A 17,902-nucleotide genomic window follows, 5' to 3' on the forward strand; every position below is an offset into this window, starting at 1 on the left:
CTGAAGGTTTATATCGGCCCTGTGCAATGTGCACCCAGGTGTGGTTTTCGCCGCCCTGTGGCCTAGTCCAGGACCACACTTCAACAAAAAATTCGAGCTAGAACATCATGATCTGAACAGGGAGTCTACTGAGACTTGTATCAATGTGGTGTTTTTTTAAATCCAAGCAGCATTTCTGACCCATTACTGCTGAGTTTTTCCCCCAAGCTGTTCACATGTTTTTCTTTGCCCCCCCAGCCTTTTCACGTGGTTAGTTTTAAATCTTATGTGGTGTTTTGTCAATTTAAATCTTTTAAAGAATTTTTAATTTTAGAAAACTTGAAATGGTTTTAAACAAAATAACGTGACATAAATTAACGTGGGGGGTTTGCAATGTTTTCAGAGTCAGGCTCCTTTTTTAGATGGATCATTGGTACAAAGTGAAGAAAATCTTTTTCACTGTACCGATTGGGGGGATAGGGGGTCGATTTAGAAAGACCACTCTGTGAACGCTCAGAGCAGTCTTTCTAAATCGAACAATCATACTTGTCAAACCCCTGTCACACATGAGTGCATGCAGGGGCTGACAGGGGCTGACAGGCGCTGTGAGACCCAGCAGAGTTGTGTTTTGGACTGTGTGTGCGCATGTGGGTAAGTTGCGTGTGTTGGGGGAGGGAAATTGGGAGTTCGGGGGTCCTCCCTGATTGACGAGTTAATGAGCGGGTGGCCTGATTGACGAGTTAATGAAGCGGGTGGGGAAGGAGGGGGGCAGTATGTGAATTCCGCACTTTAAAGGCAATACAAAAACGGCCGGGAATTTTTTTTTTTTGTGTTCGGGCTTTAAAATGCAGAAATAACACATAGAACTGCATAGTTTCCTAGTGCCCAAAGATGGTAGGAATCTCAAAACGAAAAGCGGAAGGAGAGGTGGAAACGGACACGAGACATGCAAAAACACTGAAATATGTCTTTTGCGTTTTGGGTTCACATGGATCACAGTTGCTGACAAGTTAAGCTGCAGTGTGTGGTTTGTGGCGCTACGCTAGCAAGCCTGAAGCCAACACTTAAGGCGCATTTGGAAACAAAACCTTAGCAAAGAAGACCATGGATTTGTTTGTACGGCAGCTACAAGGCATACACAAGCATAAGACACTGTTAAAATGTGGCCGCAGTACCTGCAAATGCTTTGGAAGCTTCTTACCACATTATCTGGGGGGGGGGGCCTTTACAGATGCAGAGAGTAATTCTGCCAACAATTCTCACTGTCAACCGGGTAATGCTTAGTGACGGTGCAGCAGAGAAATGCAAAAGTATCTTTGTCTGACACCACAATTTTCCGCCGCATCACTGACCTGTCTATCAGTACAGAATTGATATTGTGCTTGAAATAGTGGAGAAATATTTTGTGAACCCATTCAGGGCAGAGCAACTGCATCTATGTCATTGACACTAAGTTCCCACTGCCTAAAGTGGGAGACGTGTGTTGGTATTTGCTTGGATGGTGCTCCTTCAATGTCTGGTGCTAGAACTGGGTTAAAAGCAAAAGTGTTTATAGTAGCCCCACATATATTGTGGACACACACACTGCGTGATCCCCTGGAAGCTTTGCCTGTGCGCAATATGGGGAATGGACTCTCAGAGGTGCTGACTTTTTTTGTAACGAGTGCGCATTTTATTAAGATGCACCGCACAAGAGCCCATCTGTTTGCCACATTATGTGCAGAAATGGGAGCTGAACATGATGCTTTGTTTCACATGGAGGTCAGGTTGCTCTCCAGGGGGAAAGGCTTTATATTGTATTTAGGAACTCTGGAACAAAGTGAGACGCTTTCTCCTGGGTTTAGACCAGACGAAAGAAGAGCCTCTGTGTGATTCACACAGGCTAGTACTGTTAGCTTACTATGGTGACATCTTTGAAAAGCTACATTTTCTAAACCTCTCCCTGCAAGGCACAGAAAAGAAACCACATCATTGGCTATGAACGCACAAATGTCAGCATTTAAGAAGATGTTGGGGCTTTGGAGTAGGAGGGTTAATGTCTGCATTCCGACGTGTTTCATTATTAGCAGATGCTCTTGAGGAGGTGGAGTATGATCTTTTCATGTGTTGCTGAACTAATGGGAAACCATCTCAGAACCACTCTCAAAAGTACTTTCCAGAGGACAATTGTAGCATCAATGACTGAGTGGTTCAGCCTTTCCTATCGGACGTAGGGGCCCGCCCACCTCCCAATACACCGCCAGGAGGAACTAATGGAACTTCAAAGTGACCGCCTACTGGAGAGTCAATTCAAAAAATTGTCCTTGGTGGATTTTGGCAAAATGCAGTTTTCTCCTTTTATCCAAATGCAGTTGTTACCTTTCAGCACCTCGTACCCTTGCAAGATTGGATTTTCAACTTTTGCAGCCCTAAAGACTAAATATCGGTCAAAGCTGGAAGAAAGCCAACCACAGGTTATTGCAAAAATTGAACCCAATAGTGATGGCTGGCTGCTGAAAGGCAGGCCCACCCTTCACACTAGCTCTCCAGTATGCCACTGTCCAACTTGCAAGTGAATGCATTGATAGTAATCAAGTTTTAGTACTTAAGTATGTCCTACGTTACTCTTTGAAATAAATATCCAACGCTACTTTTAGTCACGTCCCCTGTAGCAAAAAATTCTGAATGCTGTGCTTACAAATATTTGACCGCTAATTAATTTGAGTGACTGCAAGCAATGATTTTGAAAGAATGTGGTTTGGCACCCACACCTCCATTTGGCACCATTCTACACCAGATAAACATTTTAGAGTCCATGTGGATAGAGGGGCCCAAGCCAGGTACCTTTTTCTTAGGGAGGGCTTGTGGTCAAACAAGTTTGAAGACCACTGCCCGTAGAGTGATTATCTTGTTATCAAGAAAATGTTTTTTTTAAAAGGCAAAAAACCTAATTGCTATCTTGCTGGCACCGCTATATGTTGACATATTTTGATTGCTAATTTGGATGAGCACTTATCCTCCCTGGTCCGTCCCTAGGGGGACAATGCACGTGTGGGCTTTAACGGCAGAAGCTTAATGTACTAAACAAACCTTTTCAAAATCCCTGGTTGCTTTAAAGTGGTCCATTATCCACGTGCTTGCTGTGCCCTTGTGTGCGACGTTGCCATGTGTCCGGTACGGTGCATATACAACTCTTACACATGACCGCACCTTCAGTGGGTAGGAGCGAAATCATTCCGGTGCTTTACTGGGAAGGAAAGAGTTGCACGGACCCAGCGATACTCAAGATTTGACTCTTGTCGTCTTCTTCAGAACATTGCAGTGTCGCATAGCCCCTGTGAGAGTGTCTCTTGTATATAGAGGGCACAATACTTGTAATTTTCAATAAGTCGCCCAGACAGCTGAATGCCAGTGCACAGACACCCGCTGGCATAGATTTCCTTTGTGTGGGGATTGTTGATGTGTGACTTTCGCTTAATTCTGAAGCAGGGTGCCGAGTGGCAACGTTTTGTTTGACTAGCATGAAGGCTGGCTAAGTTTGGAAGTGTGTGGCAGACTGTTTGAGCCGCTGTTTGGTACAGGGTGTGCTGCACACACTGTCAGGTGTAGTCTCAGGCTGGGGATGGTTGAAATGCCCTGATGAATGAGTTCTTTGATTCCTGCGTTCCTCCTTCTGGTGGCACATGGTGCTTTGGGCTTAGATTTGCTGTTGTGATTCGGCGCACAGAGAATGGTTGCAGATATTGGCCATCCAAGCTCTCATGAAGAAGGGAGAGAAAAAGACTCCCCTAACCAACAGTGGACAGATGCCCCCCCCCCACATCTATTTATTTCTCTTAGCAATGCTTGCAACCTGATCATTGCTTTCACTTAAGCCATTGAACACCAGGCAACTAAAAAAAGTGGCATCCATTAATTATCCAGCAACTGAATTTGCATTAAAGGAGAGTTTCAACCTCCCCACCACCCCCCGTTTCAAGCTGGGGATCATTGTTGAGATTTGTGTAATGTGAAAAGTGTACAGGGCAGGTACTCTGTGAGGTTCAAGGTCAAAGCACCCCTAAAGAGGTTCTGTAAAGCTGCCCCCCATAAAAAGCAAACTGTCTGGCATTCAAAGACTCATTTTATATTGTAATGCTTTTGAATATTATTTTTTCACTGCTGGAAGTTATGGATGCTATACCCGCGAGGCAGAGCTTTTTACGCCATTTATTTAAAAGGGCACATGGATGGCTTGTTCACCCCCGTTTTCCATTGCCTTTTCGGTTCACAGTAGGGCTAGTTGTGCCAGCCTTTATGCGCAGGGGACCGTGTTCTAATTCCCCTCATGACTCGTGCTCTACTCATCTACGCTTAGTTTGTTCAACACTTTGGGGAAATCGCTACATGATTTAATATATACAAATGTAAGTTTCAGGGACTCTGGATTACTGCATGTTCTAGTTATACTTATGTCACATTCTCTATATAGGTTGATGAGGTTCCCGGAGGGATTTTATTGCCCCTTCAATGCTGTTTGTTTGTTTTTTTCCAACCACTTGACCTCAGCAGTTAATTGAAGATAGTTTGACTGTAAACTTTATTGAATGCTTGGTAGGGATAGTGATCCCTGTCATTAATTTTTGAATGCTTTTTATGGTTTTTTTTTTTATCTAATGATGGGACCAGTTCATTCTCGTTAGATGATGTTGAGCTATTTTCTTGCTTGTCTGGATTTTTCAGCAGCCTTGTGTATCAGGACTGGTGCGGTAGCAGGAATTTTCTGACCTGGACGTGAAAGGAGTGCTGTGAATTGCTTTGCTATTTGAAAGTGGGAGGTCACTTTATTCCCTTAACCCCTTAAGTGCCAAGGGCGAGGTATCTTGTCCTTGGGGATTACCTCCCTGTTGCCAAGGATGAGAGATACCTCGTCCTTGGCACCTAAGGGGTTAATGAAACAGAAAACGTTAGAAGGCATTGAATGGCGAAATACCAAAATCACCAAAAAAGGCCTTGGCACTGGGGGTTGGGGGGGACCCATGGCAGTGGTCTTCAAGCCTTTTTATGCGGAGCCCCCCCTTGAGTAAAATAATTTCTGCCCCTGCCACAAATTCTTATATTTTCTATTAAAAAGTCACCATAATCGGGGGCGCTGTTGAGCAGCCAGCAAGATGGCCGCTTAGCTTTCACGCTCCGTGGCCCGCGAGCTACACATCCGCCTCAATCACCGGTTCTTGGTACATACCGGAGCCGGGACCCCGAGCATTCTACTGCCCACCGCCTCTGCTTTATCCTGCCCTGTTTTGGGGCGAAAACGGACCTTTGGAGCTACTTTGCCGCCGGTGGAGGCCTCCGGGCCGCGTGACTCCTCTTGCAGCCCATCCCCCCCATCGCCCTGCGAGGGTTCGCTTTGCTGCGGCAGCCGGCTGCCTGACACCTGCATCGGCTGGCTTGGTGCGCGGCTGCTTGGGCACAGAGATTACCCCCTCTCCGCCCTCCCTCGCTGGACTCCACAGCTGGCCGCTGTTGAGCGGCGCTGTTACCCGCGTCCCGCTCTCCCCGTGGGGGTGCGCTGGAGCCCGTGGCCTGCCGGCGCAGCTTTTCTCGCCGCCCGCTCCTGCCTGTGGGCGGTGGTGACGGCGCCGGCCCCCGGCAGGCGAAATCACTCCGGATTACAGCGGGGCGGCTGGTGCGGCCCCCCCGCACTAACCCCACCTGATCACCCCTGCCACGCGGCTCCGCCGCTGACTTCGCTGGTTCCCTGAGACGGCTGGAACTGTCAGCCGTGCCGAGGCCTCCCCGTTACGGGCTCCAGTTATTGTTTGGGGGCCCGATTCCGCCCGGATCCACTCCTGCAGGTTGGAGGCCTGCTCCTACTCGGATGTACATTCACTCTTCAGCCGGCAAAGTCCCAAGGTGAGGAGGTTGGGGGAGCTGGTCGCTGCGCATTGAGTCCATCTGTTCTGCCTCATCCTCGGGCTGTGCCTGTTCCACTCCACCAGGGAAAGTGACCCCCACGCACACCAGGCTCCCCCGCGACCACTCTCCTGGTGCTGGTGCCACCCTGGGCATCCACTACTCTCCTCTCCCCAGGCTGTGCACCTACTCCATCGTCCCGGGTGCACCATGTGCCCCTGACTGTGCTGCCCTCCACTACTGGCCCCATCTGCCTAGGCCCTCCTGGCTCAGAGGCGGGCGCTGCGGGATACTGTCCCTCCCGGACCATACTGCCACCCGGACACCTTGCCCCTCAGAGTGGACTCACCGCCCCCGATCACGCCTGTTGGTGGTGCTCCTTGCACCTGCCTCCTAGGCAGTCACCGACCTATCGCTGATTAAGGGCCTAGTCCCTCTATAAACCCCCGGGTCCCCATTGCTCTCTTTCTACGATACATTCTCTGCTGTTATCAAGGTGCCCCCGAGGATGTCCGGCAAAGCACGTGGGGCCAACAAGGCTGGAGCAATGGACAAGTTTGCCAAATCGCTGGCCAAGCAAGACCAAGCTGGGGCTGCCCTTCTTCAAGACGACTCGGATGCATCCTCATGTTCTCCTCAGCCGGACCTTACGTCACTCATGGAGTCTATGGCCAAAAACTTTGCGTCATTTCATGAAAAATTAGATGACATAAATGCCAATGTAGCCTCCCTACGCACCAAATTGGATCAGCATGGCACTAGGCTGGTTGAGGCTGAGACCAGAATTGGGGCCACTGAGGACGAGGTACACGTGCTCCAGAATACGGTCTCTGACTTGGTGCGAGATATGAAGCAGGTCAAGGCGAAATGCATGATTTGGAGTCCAGGTCTCGCAGGAATAATATCCGCATTGTGGGGGTTCCTGAGACGGCCCTCAAAGGCAAAATGGAACTTGCAGTCGAGACTCTTCTGAGAGACCTCCTAGGGGATCCTCAACTTTCCCCTTTCTTTACTATTGAGCGCGCCCATCGTTCACTGGCCCCTCGCCCCAAGCCGGGTGACTTCCCCAGACCAATTATAGCCAAGGTTCTCAGCTTCAGAGATAGAGACCACATTCTACGGCTGGCCCGTGAAAAAGGGGAACTGAGACTTGAGTCCCAGATTATCCGCATTTTTCCGGACTTCTCTGTCAACGTTCAAATGGAGCGCAGGCAATTCAATGCTGTGAAAAAATTGCTTAGAGAGAGGAAGGTGGAATACGCCATGTTATTCCCTGCAAGGCTGAAGCTCACCCACTGTAATAAACTGTACTTTTTCACTGTCCCTGAGGAGGCGGTGAAATGTATCGAGTCCCATATTCCTGTCCCAGGCCCTGAGGGTGACCCCGTGGATGAGGGTTGAGCTGGCCTGCCATGCACCTGTTACCCGAATCATGGTGGTACTATTACCACGCCTGTCATCTGCAATTTCCTTGTAAACTCATGTGTCTTTCCCCCTGTGAATTCTCCTATTGTCGTAACTCATTGTGAAGTTTCATGATATGCAACATGGGTCACAGCTGTATGGTTTACGGTATATTGCACCTATACTGGGATCCTCTATTCCTGCAGCCCCTACTCACTGTACCCTACTATGTTGTCTCCTCTAAATACTTAACTTAACCACCGCTGTACGCCATTTGGTGTACTCCACCGTTCAACTATCTTAATCGGGCTCACGGCAGCAGCTACCCACGCTGCAGTTGCAACGCCGAGTTTGGCTTGTTTAGTTCATTGGTTGCTCCCCTGTTTGGTTTGGGGGTTGGTCCAGCCCCGTTGGGCTTGGCACAAAAGCCATCAGACTTTGGGTGGGTTTTTGGGCACTGCTGTGTTGGGGAGACTGTAGGGAGACTGTCCCTAATAAAAATGATATTGTTCCTAAACCTCTGTACATATTCGCTAATGTTCCACTTTGGCCCGGGAAACAATACTTTGCGGACTTGCACGCGGGGTGAGCCCGTTTTCTTTGGCATTCAGGGGCCGTGCGCAGAAAGTGGCAGCATATGACCCTACCTTACGAGAGGGGTGGCTTCAGTGCACCTGACCTCACCCAGTATTGGATTGCCGCCCAGGCCCAGCATGCTACATACTGGTACCACCACCAGGAACCCCCCCCCCGCATGTTAAGCTTGAAATCCTGGCGACCAGGGAGGTGAATGTCATGTCCTTTATCCTTTTTCACTCGTATCGATTGCTGACCCAGTGGCCTCCACTATAAGGGCGTGGCGGCAGATTCTGACGCCTGGTTCTGACTCCCCCCCCCCCCCGTACTACAAATGGCTTCCCCTCTGGTCTTTCCCTGGCCTCACCCCCACACAGGATAAGCTCCTCATACGCCACTGGTCGGACCTGGGATACAGATCATTCTCTGACCTGTTCCCTGATGGGAAATTCATCACCCCAGATACGTGGAGGCCAGGGCGTTCCAGGTCCCCACTTCAGCTGCTGCAATACTTCCGTATTAGGGCAGCAGTCCAGGACATGTGGCCTTCTTACCCGGACGAACCCCCCCGAGTCCCCCGAGGTCTGCTATATAGCCAACTCCGCTGGTGGTAGGGGCATCGTATCCTCCTTGAATAAAATAAAATGTTGATGGCGCGTGCTGTTGAACCCCCCCCCCCACACACACACTGTTCGGGATGCCTGGAGCCGGGATCTGGGATTAGACATCACAGATGATATGTGGTCCAAAATGTACATGCACTCTCGCAAGGTTTCTCTTAATTCCAGAGTTCGATGTATTCAATACAAGCTACTCAATCGCCTGTACTACACCCACTACGCGATTGAAAAATTTGCCCGGGATCAATTCCCCCCCGTGTCAAAGATGTAGATCTAATGAAGCGGACCACGCACACATGTTCTGGTCTTGTGGGGGCATTGGCCCCGTTTTGGAACGCTGTGCTTGAAACCCTCTCTGAAATAGTAGGGTTCTGTGTAGATCCGGAACCCCTGTCTCTTCTGTTTGGGCTCTGGGAGGGGGCTGAACCGAAACAGGAAGCTAAGTTTTTGAATGTGGCTGCGATTGTGGCCAAGAAATGCATTCTGCAATGCTGGATGCGTAGATTTCCCCCCCTTCCCTGGAGATGTGGCTGAAGGCCCTCACCTGGACGCAATCCTGTGAAGAAGGCTATATTAACATGCTGCCTAGTAATGCTCGCCCTAAATGCATATGGACAGAGTTTTGTAGTTACTTGAACCGCAAGGTGGACCTGGAGCTCTTATCATCCCCTCCTTCTCCTGATCAGGGGGGCGGATCACTCTACATGATGCATACTTCTATTGTAATTAACCTATGTTGGGACTACATCCGACCTTCTGTAGAACTTCTATCATTCACGCCTCAACATGAAATGTGTGTCATTGTTGTAAATTGTACCGTACCGGCTGCTACTTCTTGCCAATAAAGAAAAGTAAAAAAAAAAAAAGTCACCATAATCCTTCAAGCCCCCCCACCAACTTGCATCCTTTGGGCCCCCCAGTTTGAAGGCATCTGCCATAAGACGCCCTAGCTGTTCAGCATACAGAAGCCCCCTTTTCGTGGGTGGGGCGACTCATTCCCAGTTCCACACAATGACTGTTACACAGATCAGGCTGATTGCTTTCAAACCGTTTGCCAAGCAGGGGATAAATGCTCCTACTGGCTGCCCCTCCCTGGCTTTAATGTTGTTGCTACTCCAATGCCCCCACAATGTTCCACACAAATAGTCCATGCCTTCCTCAGATAGGTGCTCCCGACCCTCTACGTAATAGGTTATCTACATGTATCCAGCCGTGGTGCATGTGTGAGAAACCATGCCTCTGTAAAGTTTACCCATGGCTTGGTTTACTTGGTTGCAGCAGTCAGCGCTGCACCAGTTCAGCTGTAGTGCATAATTTATTGCACATTAGCGATGCTAGTTGCGCCATGGTTGCCGCCAGATTCCGCCATGGTGAATGGTGGAATTACCGCCCCATTCCAAGGTTGGCGGGACGGTAATTCCCCATTCACCATGGCCCTTCCCCATTCCCACTTGAGCCTCCATAGGGCTCAATGGGAATGGGGAAGGCAGCAATTACGGTACCGCAAATTGCGGTACCGTAATTACCTCCAAGGTCCCTTTGCATTTCCTGACCTTAACGGCTGGAAAAACCAGCCGTTAAGGGAGGACCCGCAAAGGGAACTCGGAATAGGGCGGTAAGGAATTACCGGTACCCTTACCGGTAATCCCTTACCGCCCGGGTCGTAAGGAGGCCCAATATCATTAGGGTATTCATCTGTAGGTGAATTTATTCCCATAAAGTCAGCCGACGTTTCAACCTTAGCCGTCTTCAAGGCTTTGAAATTGAACACTTGGTATGGTAACCAGGTTTGGAAGTTGATTGTGAAAATATCTTGAAACAATTTTCTGATAGTACTTGATGATTAAAGGGTCGAGTCCCAAGAGACCTGTAAATGGCTGGCGCGTTGTGCTAAAAGTCTTTAGTGGTGCTTGGACATCCTGTATTGGTTCCCCAAATCGAAATTCCTAAACTATCTTTTTTGAATTATTATTTTGTATTTTTTATTTTTTTTACACCTTAGCTGCAATCCTGAAAATTTAGTCCTCGGGTTGGGGGACTAATCTAGGATGTCCAAGGCTGAGCGCGATTCGCAAATACCAATCCGTTTTCTGTCCTATTCATTCATAGTCTTTATGCATAGACCTCTTCGAATTAGTGATGCAAATCGCCACTATTTTTATAAATTATAGTGGTCATGGCGCACTCTCAACAGTATGTACCATACACATTGTTATGTGTGCAGCTACACTGAGTTGTGGGTAGCTGCATGGGGAGGGAGGGAAAGCGCCAAGGAGAGCAAGAATAAGTAAACTCCAAGGGGGCGGATAGAGTCACGCTTAAGGGGAGTGACCCCAGTGTACAGCTCAGGCAAAATGTTTGTTGTATTGGTAGTCACATTATGAAGTTTCAACTTGCCTTTTTCATAACCGCAGCCAAGAAACAGTATTAGGACACAGGAAACATTTGATGAAATAACGAAAAGCTATAATTGAGGCATTAAAAGGAAAGGCAGAGGAGAAAAAGCAGCTATTGGTGGAATCTGGAGAAAGAAGATGCAGTGAAAAAAACAAGAGAATTATATTGTAAAAGCTGATGGGTGAAAACTGACTATTCCAAAATGTATTAATGGCTGTTCACAAAAGCTGGAAAACCTTTTTGGCAAGGATGGCTAGTGTTCTTCATTCCTTCCTCAGAACCTGCCTATTACTTCACCTGGACAATTGATGGACACAGCATTAAATCGCCAGATGTCTGTGTAATGTTGCAGTTCCCAGAGATGTAGCTGTGCAACAACTGCAAAATATTGGACTATAAAGTAAAGTAACCCGTCAATTGTGTGCTACAAATGTTTTGTCGGACAAATCTAATTTGATAAGCTCAACTCTATCACCACGTCTTCTTAACAGTGTGTTCTTGTTACAATATGACGGTCATGCCTGTTTGGACCATGAAGTGACACCTACACGTTACCACACACCTGTGCAATCGTTCAGATTGCGGTTTTAAAAAAACAATGGAATTGGAACATCCCCACAGCCGAGTTTGGTTGCTACGTCAGCCACTGCTACTAATCGACAGTGTAATTGTAGCTCACATGCTGCTCTGTGGAACTGAAGATGCAAGTGGTCTTGTGTGGAGAACTATTAGAGTTGATCTGGTGAATTTGTAGGTTGGTGCCAACTTGTAAATGGTACATGTTTTGTGCTATTGGATTTCTGTTGGTGGTCAGCTAATGTTTTCTTGGGTGTGGTGAATGGTCGAACTAATTGCTAGCTGTTCATAGTGATATTGGGTGAAGTGATCGACAGTCTTGTCATGCAGCTAGACCTTCTGTTTAGGTCACTGAAAGTGTTTATTTTAGTGCAGTGATTTGTAATTGTGGGAGTTTATTGGATGTGATGCCATGTTAGATATGAAATGAGGGAGTTTAGAGGTTGGTTCGTGGGGTGGATTTGTAGTTTGTATACTAAATCAGCAAACCTTAGTTAATGACATTTGAGTGCTGTAGCAAAGATGGCAAGTAAGGGCTGCAAATTCCATGTTTTCCAGTACACTATCCATAAGTCTAACCCTATAGTAATGCCACCCATCTTGCAAACAAGGAATCAAAACCCTTTTCTTAAATCGTTTGAAAGCAACATCCTCCTGAAGTTGTCTGCAATAATCGTTCACAATTTCAAACCCATCCTAAGGTTGTCACAGGGTCATCCTGGAGTAATCCCCACCCATCCCTGAAGTTGTCATGGGGTCATCCTGGAGTAATCCCCACCCATCCCTGAAGTCATCCTGGAGTAATCCGCACCATCCTGAAGTTGTCATGGGGGATCATCCTGGAGTAATACAAGATCACTGGAAGTAATCCTAACTCCTCTTGGAGCAGTTTCTGTGATAACTCTAGAGTCATCTCATTTGAATATTTCATCCTATACACATACTTAAGGATGGTTTCGGATGATCTACCTGAACCTAGCCATGGATGACTCTAGGATGGAGTCACCGGATGACTCAAGAATGATTCCAGGAAGATGTTCCTTTTTGACTTGGGTGGAGACAGCAGGCAGTTTAGGGACTGCTGAGCAATGAGGAGTGGCAGTGCCTGTGGAGGGCAGCGAGTTTTCAGAGATCGCAAAGTATTGAGAGATGGAAGTGCTTGGAGATAGTGGCTATTTGAGAAGCTATAGAGCCCCAAGGGTCAGTGTGCCTGGTGGTAAACACTTGTGCTGGGAGAGTGGGTAGTTTACAGGCTCAAATACTGAGAGGAGAGAAAGCCAGAGCATACTGCAGTCCTCTAGAGGTTATCAGTTTCCTGTCAACCCCCATGTTATTTCCTTTTGGAAGTCACCCCCTCCGTCCCCTGCCCCACATCAATCCCCATAGCGGGTCCCTCAGGGCTTTAAGTGGGGTTCACTGGGTTCCCTCCTTTCTTCCACTCCACTCTGCAATGCTGTGCTACAACATTTCTAGCCAGACTGCAGGAAATGTGAGAAAGGGCACTGAAATGACCCCATTGGCGAGTCATTGTTCCCCACTGCAGGCCCCCTTCCCATCACCAGCCCTGGCCCCTTGTGATAGCCTGTGGATGTGCTACCGCTACCTTGGGTGGCTCTCTGCACACTGAGCTAGTGGCGGGGCAGGGGGGTTACCTTTTACATGATTCAGAGCCCCACCGGCCATGAAGAGAGCGATGAAAGGCTAGTGCAGACAAACAAAAAGCCCAGTGTCATCACCAGGGGAGGGACGCGCGGTGTCCCATCTGTGGCTGCGCAGAACAGCACACACTCTCATCACGGGGAAGCACTCGCGATGTCCCATCTGCGGCTGCGCAGAACAGCATGACTCCACCGTACTGGAAGGGACGCGCAAGGTCTCAGCTGCGGCTGCGCAGATCAGCGAGAAACCTCGGCACACTACCATTATTTTTGAATGTGAATTATTGTGATTGTGTATCATTGGATGTTATGCTACAACCCATCCACATTCTTGTGTCTACATACACTGTATGTTAACTTGGAATCTAAATTACCATTAGTATTGTACATTTACATAAAAGGAAGTTTTCTTTGACGTTATCAGTTTTTTGCTATTCGTTAATGTTGAGTTCGACCCTTAAACCAACTGTATGTTTAGACTTGGGTTTGAACTGATTAAGTGTTTATTTTCATTTCATTCTTTGTAATGAATTTATTTACATATGCTTATATAAAAACTTGTTATGCTCCTGCAGTTTGAAGGTTCTCGGTGGTTCTTGAACTGACTTTACCAGGTGCACACCTTTCTTATTTAAATACATAGCCTATTCTAGCTATGAATGTAAACAAGTGCTAAACTACCTCGCTCCTGAAGAGTTCTTTGTAGACTATGGAGGAGGTGTCTCCCACTTTCTAGGAGATTCCGACTCACAATCTGCTATTCAAATTGTCAAGGGATTCTATCCCACTAAGAGTGCAATACAGGGCTATTGGCTGGCAACACCCGATGTATGTTTCTCTTCCTGTGTTCTGATCTCGAGAGGCCTCGGGACCCGCCCTGTTGCACCTGAAACCTTATGTATTTATTTATCCAACACTCTGAATCCACTGGAGTCATCATTTACACTTATATTGATCCCATTAACTCTCAGTAGTGCCTCCCACCCCATACCGCTGCTCAGAACAGCACACACTCTCATCACGGGGAAGCACTCGCGATGTCCCATCTGCGGCTGCGTAGAACAGCGCGACTCAGCACCAGGGGATTGATGTTTGATGTCCTATCTGCGGCTGCGCATAACAGGACATTTCTTCCCCAAGAGAGTGATGCTGGCTGTCCCATGTGCGTCTGCGCAGAACAACAAATACTAATCGCTTGAGACAATGATTGTCGGCGCATGCGCAGAGTTGTCCTTAGTGTCCCGCTGTGAGTACACACGAAGGAAGACTGTACTCTGGCCGATATGTGCTTTGTTTTTTGTGCCTTCCGTCTTGTAGTAAAATACCTTCGAATATGGCGAATGCTTGTGGCCTGTTGGAGTGTTGGGGATTATGCAATGAGGGGGCTGCTGGATGTTTTTCTCCTTGCTTACCTGTCTTCCTACTAAGGTCTATCCCATATCTGTAACCTGAACATGCTAAGAGCAGAACAAGGGAAGCATAAGGAAGAGTGCAGGTACAGAGAGCAACCGGGGAGCATCCACCGCCCCTCCCCCACTTAAGGTAACCTAACCCCTGACTGGGAGCGGCCAGCAAGATGGCCCTGTGAGCAGTTTGGCCCATTCTGTTTTGGACAGGGCACCTGTGGCGGCTTTTAAAAGCCTGGAAGATAGGCTGAAAAGGCAGCGGCTACATCTTGAGAGAGGCCAAGTGAAGCGACACCGAGTGTTGGTGTTTTGGAGCCTTGGAGAGTGCCTGGTATTTGAGGGTTTTACCTGGGGGTGCCCCTCCGTGAAGCGTGGTGCAGCAGTGATTAGCAGAAAGAACATTCCTTTTTCTCCTATGCACTCCAGCTCTGGGGGGCGCATTGCACCTTGTTGTAGCCTTACGCTTAATCTTACTCTAGCGCCTAAGCTTTACATCAGGCTAGATGAGCTGTGTGTCTGTGGGTGAGAGTAGTGGAGCTTGGAGTGTTGGTGTGAGGCCTGGAACAGAGGGAGCGTGAGGGTTCCAGGAATGATAGTTTAGGACAGGCAGGGAGAGAGCCAGAGGAGGTAGAGACACATTACCTGGTCTCCTGTCTTGCCTTCCTACTATGAACTGTAACATTAAAGAAGCTTATCTTTTCTACATGCCTGGCTCTAGAGTGGTTCCTGTGTGTCCTGCCTAAGTTATTACCACTCCAAGATACATCATACATTCAGTCCGAGGTACTGTGGCTACATGGCCATCACTTGGGTTGCTGAAGTTTTTAGTTTCAGCTTCTGTTTGAAAGCTGTGACGCCTGACCGCCTGAGGTACTGTCTGGTGAGCTGGAGGAGACGTGGCAACCATGCGTTGACTCACGGCATCCGCAGACTCCAGCACAGTATATTTTCAAGGAGATCTTGTCAAAGAAGTTTGATATAAATTGTAATTGCCTACATTTTTCATTTTTACCGCTCTTTGCTGGGTTGTTTCATTCTTGCCAACATTTGTGTTTCAGGGAAATGTTATTTGCTTGCCTTTGTTGAATTTGTTAGTCTATTTTCTTTGTCATGCGAGGCCTGAATTGGGTGATTAGGGATCTATTGCATTCATGTTAATAAAATCTGTTCCTCTCTTACCTTCCACGCCTCCACACTCCTAATTTCCTCCCTCATCTTCTCTCGTCTCTTCTACTGCTCAGCCCTCCCATCCGGTCTCCCAGTCTCTCATCTTGCCCCCCTCAAATCCCTCTATCACTTTGCTATACGCACTCTTTGCTCCCTCTCTCCTTTCAACTCCATCTCCTCTTCGCTCTCCTGACTTGTCTGGATCTCCTTCCACTCTCAACATATTCAATTTCGTTTGTCTCATCTTTGAATCACTTCATGATCTTGCCCTTCCTTACCTTTCCTCCCTCCTCTCTTTCTACTCACCCCCACTGCTCTGCTACCTCTTCCTTCTCTCAGTTCCCCCCCTCCTTGTGCTTCTTCTCGCTTCCGTTCCTTTCTGCTCCTTGCCCCACGTCATTGGAACTCCTTACCTCTCCCCATCCGTTCCATCTCCTCCTACTCCTCCTTCTGCTCCTCCCTAAAATCTCACCTTCTTCAATCTTCCCCCTAACTGCCCTTCTTTACTCCCTCCCCTAACCATGTTTCTACCTAATCAAACTCAGTAAATTGTTCTTCATACTGTTCTTGTTTATTTGAATCATGAATTTTATTCTACTGCTTCTCATGTATTCCTGTTGTTTAATGTAAAGTGATGTATAAAAGTTAATAAATACAAATACAAATTAATATTTTGAGTGTAGATTGTGCCCTGAAGTGGATGTAGATGGAGGAAGTTCTGATTATGAAGTGTTGAGTGACTCCGGAATGTAAGTTCCAAGCTTGAATGAAGTGGCCTCCATCCAGTTAGGAAATGTCATATTAAATGTTGGATTTGTGTTTCTATAACCATTTTTCCCCCACAGGACCACCATCTATTTGGACTTAGTAGCGTAGGGCTTGGACTGGATAAGAGCAGGGGCCTGTCCTTTAGCATGGCTTAGTATGCTCTTTTACCTTGATTTGGGTGGAGAGGTCATATGTGGTGTGTCCTGTGTTTGTAATACCCTGCATGTGGTGTAGCGAACCACTTGCTGGGCTTGTGGCAGCCCAACCTTTTGTGTGTGTGTGTTGACCAGTGAAATGTCCGCCTGTGGGCCTGACCTCATGGTTATGTGTTGGTGGGGCAGTGTTCGCAAGTGTACCTGGCCACAGGCTGCCTGGGATGTGGGACAGCCATCACTTAGGAGGGGGTCAAGGACCCTGTCTGTTTTTTATTTTGGGTGTTGGACACCGGGAGCTTTACCTGGGGGGTTACATGCTGACGACGGCCTCCTAGCACGTGAACCATAATATGCACAAAATAAAGTCCCATCAGGGGAATGAGACCAGGAGATGAGTTGCAAAGATAACACATTTTATATAATCATAAGAATTGCCAGCAAAGAAGCGCTCTGCTGCCCGCGCAGCACACTAAAAGGGCACACAGCATTACTGATGACAACGACAAGATGATGCCATGTATAATGAACACCTTAGTACAATGGATTGGAGGAAGGCCTATAGAACCGTTGTTACTGTAAGGGATGCAGGACGCCAATTGGACGCCGCCTCTTAGTCGTTCTTGGCACACGTGGGTCAGCTGGGCTCAACACCGCGGTGTGAAGTTCAATTCAACTGGTCAACAGAACTATCCATCTAAGCTAAACAACAGGAACTGATAATATAAAAATAATGGCACACTTAAAATCCTTGCATGCATAGGGGCACTTGGGTGGAAGAGCTAATATATTGACATTCCGACCTCTACTTTAGTGTTTTATTTGATACCACAAACCTTGCGTGGCCAGGTGCCCACCTTAGGGATTGATCTGTCCTCTATCTATCAGACATGCACATGATATACGTGTGATGCTTTTAGGAGGATATGCAGCTACACGAGATTAGGACTGGGGTGGGTGTTCTGGAATGGATGGTGCACGGGGGTCAGATGGGTAGCAGCATGAAAAGGACTGGGGGTCGGGGCTGGTGGTCTCTGGGCTGGCAGGGTGGGGGTTGAGAGGGCACAGGCAGTTTAATGGGCCCTTTGGTTATGACTTGTCACGGTCTCACGCTCGCAGCAGGACACATTCTTTCAGGAATGATACAACAGAAATGTAACAAGGCCTGGCTGGACATCTGTGAGAACAAGGCTCATGCAGAGCTGGCAGGGGGAGGCGGTGGTTTGTGTGTGTGTGTGCTTGCTGAGTGAAGCGCTGGGGATGGGAGAGCTGCCTTTCGACAGAGAGATGGGTTTTCAGGCCTAGTAAAAGGTGGCGGCTTTGGG

The 17,902-nt window shown here is 48.0% G+C and overlaps 1 protein-coding gene across 5 annotated transcripts in view; it reads left to right on the forward strand.

The window, feature by feature from the left end:
- LOC138489434 (zinc finger protein 135-like) overlaps positions 1 to 17,902 on the forward strand; it is a 176,645-nt gene that overhangs the window by 13,465 nt on the left and 145,278 nt on the right. The window lies entirely within an intron of this gene.

The sequence above is a fragment of the Ambystoma mexicanum genome, chromosome 9 (genome assembly GCF_040938575.1).
Source record: "Ambystoma mexicanum isolate Mex_15411 chromosome 9, UKY_AmexF1_1, whole genome shotgun sequence".
NCBI lineage: Eukaryota > Metazoa > Chordata > Amphibia > Caudata > Ambystomatidae > Ambystoma > Ambystoma mexicanum.